Source organism: Pecten maximus, chromosome 12 (assembly GCF_902652985.1).
Source record: "Pecten maximus chromosome 12, xPecMax1.1, whole genome shotgun sequence".
NCBI classification, from domain to species: Eukaryota; Metazoa; Mollusca; class Bivalvia; order Pectinida; family Pectinidae; genus Pecten; species Pecten maximus.
Genome location: NC_047026.1, coordinates 10180378 through 10188235, shown reverse-complemented (window position 1 = coordinate 10188235; position 7858 = coordinate 10180378).

Here is a 7858-nt window from a genome sequence, read left to right as displayed (position 1 = left end):
TTGATGTACCTCGTACAAACCCTTCATCGACACCATATTTAAAACAACACATTGATGTACCTCGTACAAACCCTTTAGCTCCATAGGATATATTCATTGCTAATTTCGGGTATACTACCGTATACGCAGCCTTAATGAGGTTCAATCTTTATATTTACATCAAACAAATCGTTTAGATACAGTACGTAGACAATAACATTCAATGTGTTTTGCGACATTGGTAACTACGGCAGCCGTGGTTGCTAAGGTAATATAGTTTCAGTGAATCTACGTAAAGCAACCAGTAGTGTTACAAAATTAAAAGAAACCGTTTAATATTATATTATTGTTTAATATCTCAAACGTTTTTAATTAATTGATATTTCCATAATCCATAATGTTTGTGTATCGACACAGATTTAGTTGTGACGTGGTCAAATGTTCTCTTTGAATTGCACGCTTAAACCAAACCAAACCAAACTGTCGAGTCCAGGTCTAACAGGGTTTAAACAGCCAGAGGGACTCTAGTTATTGTCAAATGTCAACACCCTAGTACAATTATAAAGTGATGTATTAATAGACATTTCAACACTTGCATCAAAAACTTAACACAGAAATATTTTAAGTCCAAAAATTTGAAACAAATCTGATTTTCTTGATCCTTCGCTATAAATTGGTTCCGGATTTTAAATTTCCAGATTTTCTGACAGTGTGTTTACCACCGGAAATTTAGTTTTTCCTACAGCGAAAAATGGTGCATCATAATGAACGTAAGATTGCGGGAAAACTGTATGTACCACATAAATGTATGTCAAAACAAGATTGAATATATATATATTCAATTTCAAATAGGTTTTAGAAAAAAATGTGTAGAGAAGTGTGTCATTTTGGGGTCAAATATCATATTTTGCAATTTGTTTTTAGGTTTTTTGAAGTCGTTACCTTGGTAATCCTAGGTCTGAAAAACATAGAAAAAATAAGTTTACTTATCCTTCAGAGCTGTATTAGAATTGACAATGTTGTATAGATTACAAATATATTGTAATACTTTATTTTAGGTAATATGTAGGGTTAGCTGGCTATGTTTACATATCTAAAACATGTACCTTATTTTTCAGATTTGGTCAGTTTTTTACTGTAACCGCTACCATAGAGCTCTAAATCTTATACCTATTGATAATGAATCAATAGGTCCCATATTCATATAGCGCAATATCTAATTTACATAATTACTCTAATGAGAGAGAGAGAGAGAGAGAGAGAGAGAGAGAGAGAGAGAGAGAGAGAGAGAGAGAGAGAGAGAGAGAGAGAGAGAGAGAGGGGGGAGGGGGGACCTATGCTAAATACTTTACATATATTCAGTCGTGAAATAAAGCTAAGGTCGATTTTCAAATTCTCATCTTGTAAATTATTCTGTATCAAAACAATTTCCATATTATTGTTGTTGTTGTTGTTCGGATTATTTCATCTTATGTATATTAAATTTATCTTCACACGAAGACAAGAGTGTATCATCTCTTATCTATAGTGTGTAGCATTAGCAATTCATCAAAAAGGCAGAAGATAGACAGATACGTGTATAGCTAATTCTGGGCGGAGACAAGTTCAAGATAAGCTATACAATGTACTTGGAATGGAATTTGGATAGAATCGCTGATATTTTACAATGCCGCTACAGATGCCGGCGTAAATGTCTCGGAGCTATATCTGTACCGGATGTGACAGTTCTGGAGACAAGCAAAGTTTCCAAATCTTCGAAGTCCTGACTCATGCATATATATTTAAGTATGAGATAACGTCAATAAAATAAAAGATAGTCGGATCAAATAACCAAGAGAACGCAAATCAATTTGGAAACCGAACAAGCACAGAAACAATTAATTGAACAAGCATCCCGGGTATTGCTAAAGTGCTACAGTGACCTTGATCTTGACCCAAAAACCAAAAAACTCGAACCTGATCTGTAGCTAATTATACTGAAGTTACATGCCTTGTGCAAGCTTTCACCAACATACATGGAAGCATGGCTAAGCAAAGTGGGTTAAACGGCAGGGGACTGATACAACGAAAAACGAAACAGAACAGATCAAGTGTATCACATTGGATATCACCGCTGGCATACAACCGGAAGTTTGGGAACATATGATAGTATCGCTGGTATACAACCGGAAGTTCGGGAACATATGATATTATCGCTGGTATACAACCGGAAGTTTGGGAACATATGATATTATCGCTGGTATACAACCGGAAGTTTGGAAACATATGATATTATCGCTAGTATACAACCGGAAGTTCGAAACATATGATATTATCGCTGGTATACAACCGGAAGTTTGGGAACATATGATATTATCGCTGGTATACAACCGGAAGTTTGGGAACATATGATATTATCGCTGGTATACAACCGGAAGTTTGGAAACATATGATATTATCGCTAGTATACAACCGGATCTTCGGGTACATTGGATATAAAAACGTGTATATAACCGGAACTTTGTGTACATTGGATATTACTGGTATACAACCGGAACGGGCAGATTGTGTGATAAACAGAGTATCGAAATTGAACAACGCCTTGGCGGTGTTCACATAGGCTAAAATACTCGATAAAAGGCTTTTCTACCATCTACGCATTTTTTAATTGATAAGAAGACATCATTGTCGGACAAAATGGTATCCTTGACTTTCTGTGCAATGGTTTAAGCCCGTTGATATCAATTTAACGAGATCACTCGCCGAAACTGCTTCTGTAAAGCATTTATGTTATCTTCAATCTAATTGGTTCAAATTCCGATGGGAAATTGTGACGGAGCCAATCAAATAATCTCTATTGAAACAATGATTTTGTTTTCACTGAGCTGACCCGTACGGATGATAAGTGTAGCGTAAAGTAGTGCAATATAGGTATTCGACGACTGTAGAACACTAAATTCATCATACAACTCGTAATGGCATTAACACTGATGCGAAACAGAGGGACACATATGTATAAACAGTTTGGGTTACCTTCGGTGTCCAGGAGTTATTACTTGTTTCTTACTTAATTCACGACATGCCATGACACCTCTCTGGGGGTTCCTGACGATGTCCCAATCTTTATCACACACGGTCATTATTTACTCGTTGTTAATTGTTTTAAGTGTTAATGCATACCCTTATCTACGTAATTATATTTGTAATATTTATTTGTCTATTTGCCCGAATGCTACGAAAGGATCTTACCAGATTATGTCACACGAAGATCCGTTTGCCCTATTGAGATTATTATGAATTAGAGCGTGAGAGTTTAGTTTGAGGAGAGCCCGAGAGATTATCTTGAGGAGTGTCTAAGAGTTTCGCTCGTGAAGTGGCTGAGAGTTGAGTTTGAGGGGTGCTTGAGAGTTGAGTTTGAGGGGAGCATAAGAGTTTAACTTAGGAATGTCTTAGAGTTAAGTTTGAGCAGTGCATGGAAGTTCAGTTTGAGGAGTATCTGAGAGTTAAGTTTGAAGAGTGCCTGAGAGTTTAGTTTGAGGAGTGCCTGAGAATTTAGTTTGAGGATTGTCTGAGAGTTTAGTTTGAGGAGTGCCTGAGAGTTTAATTTGAAGAGTGCCTGAGAGTTTAATTTGGGGAGTGCCTGGGAATTAAGTTTGAGGAGTGCCTGTGAGTTTAGTTTGAGGAGTATCTGAGAATTTAATTTAAGGAGTGTCTTAGATTTTAGTTTGAGGGGTTCCTGAGAGTTATGTTTGAGGAGTGCGTGAGAGTATAGTTTAAGCAGTGCCTGAGAGTATAGTTTTAGGAGTGACTGAGATTTTAGCTTGAGGAGTGTCTGAGAGATGAGTTTGAGGAGTATCTGAGAGTTTAGTTTGAGCAGTGCCAGAGAGTTTGGTTGAAGAGTGCCTGAGAGTTTAGTTGAAGAGTGCCTGAGAGTTTAGTTGAAGAAATGCTAAGAGTTTAGTTTGATGAGTGCCTTAGAGTTCAGTTTGAGGAGTACCCAAGAGTTTAGTTTGAGGAGTGCATGAGAGGTTAGTTGAAGGAGTATCTGAAAGTTTAGTTTGGGGATTGTCTAGGTGATGTTGCATTACTGAAGATTGATCAATGTTTTAAGGAAGCGATTTTATCCTATACCGGTCAGACAGCTATACAGTACGTGTTGTCCATGTGTAACTGATATATTGATGATTATGTATACATACAAATATCTTAAACTAATGATTGGTGTTGTAATGTATTTCTCGACGACCCATGTAAACTATATTTCGAACTGGGGCATTGTCGTGGTTGCTTGGCGCTACCACAAAGAGGGTACTGCCGTGGTATCTCCCGCTACTGTTAGTAACAGAAGTTATCTGTTATAGTATTAGATACAAGAGGAGTAACTCCAATAACATTTAAGTACAATCCTTGGTGACAGCTCAGAGACTTGACACGGCCAAGGTTTGTCCCAACTTTGCAAAACATCTGTTTATGTACAGCAGCAGATACTTATTATAATATAAAAAATAACTATCTGTAAGTTAGACTTTATATTTGCCTCCGTCTGAGCGTACTTATAAATAAGTGATCTAGTAGCCCACAACTGTCTTTGTGATCATATTGGTTCAGGACGGCAAGCCAAGTTGTCATTTATTCATGGAGCAATGTTGAGCCGGCATATACATGTATATACATCGGAGAGTTTATGAGATATACACTGTATCATAAAGTATCATTTGGTTGACTACTAATCAACATTGCTCCATGAATAAATGATAACTTGGCTGACCATAGTCCACCATCTTGAAATTAACGAGTACCCGACAGTACTGTAGGGTTAGTCAACAGTAGTAAGTCTGATATATATTGGTACTGTAGAGTTAGTCAACAGTAGTAAGTCTGATATATATTGGTACTGTAGGGTTAGTCAACAGTCTGATATATATTGGTACTGTAGAGTTAGTCAACAGTAGTAAGTCTGATATATATTGGTACTGTAGAGTTAGTCAACAGTAGTAAGTCTGATATATATTGGTACTGTAGAGTTAGTCAACAGTAGTTAGTCTGATATATATTGGTACTGTAGGGTTAGTCAACAGTAGTAAGTCTGATATATATTGGTACTGTAGGGTTAGTCAACAGTCTGATATATATTGGTACTGTAGGGTTAGTCAACAGTAGTAAGTCTGATATATATTGGTACTGTAGGGTTAGTCAACAGTAGTAAGTCTGATATATATTGGTACTGTAGGGTTAGTCAACAGTAGTAAGTCTGATATATATATATATATATATATATATTGGTACAGTAGGGTTAGTCAACAGTAGTAAGTCTGATATATATTGGTACTGTAGGGTTAGTCAACAGTAGTAAGTCTGATATATATTGGTACTGTAGGGTTAGTCAACAGTAGTAAGTCTGATATATATTGGTACTGTAGAGTTAGTCAACAGTAGTTAGTCTGATATATATTGGTACTGTAGAGTTAGTCAACAGTAGTAAGTCTAATATATATTGGTACTGTAGGGTTAGTCAACAGTAGTTAGTCTGATATATATTGGTACTGTATGGTTAGTCAACAGTAGTAAGTCTGATATATATTGGTACTGTAGGGTTAGTCAACAATAGTCTGATATATATTGGTACTGTAGGGTTAGTCAACAGTAGTAAGTCTGATATATATTGGTACTGTAGAGTTAGTCAACAGTAGTTAGTCTGATATATATTGGTACTGTAGGGTTAGTCAACAGTAGTTAGTCTGATATATATTGGTACTGTAGGGTTAGTCAACAGTCTGATATATATTGGTACTGTAGGGTTAGTCAACAGTCTGATATATATTGGTACTGTAGGGTTAGTCAACAGTAGTAAGTCTGATATATATTGGTACTGTAGGGTTAGTCAACAGTAGTAAGTCTGATATATATTGGTACTGTAGGGTTAGTCAACAGTAGTTAGTCTGATATATATTGGTACTGTAGGGTTAGTCAACAGTCTGATATATATTGGTACTGTAGGGTTAGTCGACAGTAGTAAGTCTGATATATATTGGTACTGTAGGGTTAGTCAACAGTAGTAAGTCTGATATATATTGGTACTGTAGGGTTAGTCAACAGTAGTAAGTCTGATATATATTGGTACTGTAGGGTTAGTCAACAGTAGTTAGTCTGATATATATTGGTACTGTAGGGTTAGTCAACAGTAGTAAGTCTGATATATATTGGTGCTGTAGGGTTAGTCAACAGTAGTACGTCTGGTATATATTGGTACTGTAGGGTTAGTCAACAGTAGTCTGATATATATTGGTACTGTAGAGTTAGTCAACAGTAGTTAGTCTGATATATATTGGTACTGTAGGGTTAGTCGACAGTAGTAAGTCTGATATATATTGGTACTGTAGGGTTAGTCAACAGTAGTAAGTCTGATATATATTGGTACTGTAGGGTTAGTCAACAGTAGTAAGTCTGATATATATTGGTACTGTAGGGTTAGTCAACAGTAGTTAGTCTGATATATATTGGTACTGTAGGGTTAGTCGACAGTAGTAAGTCTGATATATATTGGTACTGTAGGGTTAGTCAACAGTAGTAAGTCTGATATATATTGGTACTGTAGGGTTAGTCAACAGTAGTACGTCTGGTATATATTGGTACTGTAGGGTTAGTCAACAGTAGTCTGATATATATTGGTACTGTAGGGTTAGTCAACAGTAGTTAGTCTGATATATATTGGTACTGTAGGGTTAGTCAACAGTAGTAAGTCTGATATATATTGGTACTGTAGGGTTAGTCAACAGTCTGATATATATTGGTACTGTAGAGTTAGTCAACAGTAGTTAGTCTGATATATATTGGTACTGTAGGGTTAGTCAACAGTAGTAAGTCTGATATATATTGGTACTGTAGGGTTAGTCAACAGTCTGATATATATTGGTACTGTAGGGTTAGTCAACAGTCTGATATATATTGGTACTGTAGAGTTAGTCAACAGTAGTAAGTCTGATATATATTGGTACTGTAGGGTTAGTCAACAGTAGTTAGTCTGATATATATTGGTACTGTAGGGTTAGTCGACACCAATTCTAGGGAACGCCTTCTTTTCTAACCAATGGTAAAAAAGCAATATACTTTCGACGTTTGAAGAGTTACTATATACTGTATGTCGACAGTGACTTTTTTCGGTTTTGAAAAAGATGACGTAGTTCTTTTGTGTCTCCGCTTAGCTATGGTCACACGCATGCCTATAGTTGTTCATTGGTTTAGTGACTGCAGTGTTATGGCCAGAGACGGGTAACGTTTAAGACTGATGATAACATGTTTTATCTAGGTCGCCATTAGACAATTTATGATCCAATTACTGGTCGTCAATGGTCAATCTCAATCTCCATGGCGACTAATATCTAGTCGCTAATTTAAGCCCTGTGTAACTATCTGATCGTAGAAAGTGGAAAATTTGGATAAAGACAACTCGTTAATTCGTGTACCGCAGCGAGATTTACGTAAATATGAGAATTTTCGTCAGAAACATTATTGTTTAGGCTAGATATATCACCAATAATGTCACGTATTACGTGTGAAAAAGTAATTACTAGACAATGACGTCATCTGATGTCATGTAATCATCCAGCAGAATACATAGGCACCACGTGTAATTGTCCAATAAGTTACCTGTATCTGTCCAATAAGTTACCTGTATCTGTCCAATAAGTTACCTGTAACTGTCCAATAAGTTACATGTAACTGTCCAATAAGTTACCTGTAACTGTCCAATAAGTTACCTGTATCTGTCCAATAAGTTATCTGTAACTGTCCAATAAGTTATCTGTAACTGTCCAATAAGTTATCTGTAACTGTCCAATAAGTTACCTGTATCTGTCCAATAAGTTACCTGTAACTGTCCAATAAGTTACATGTAACTGTC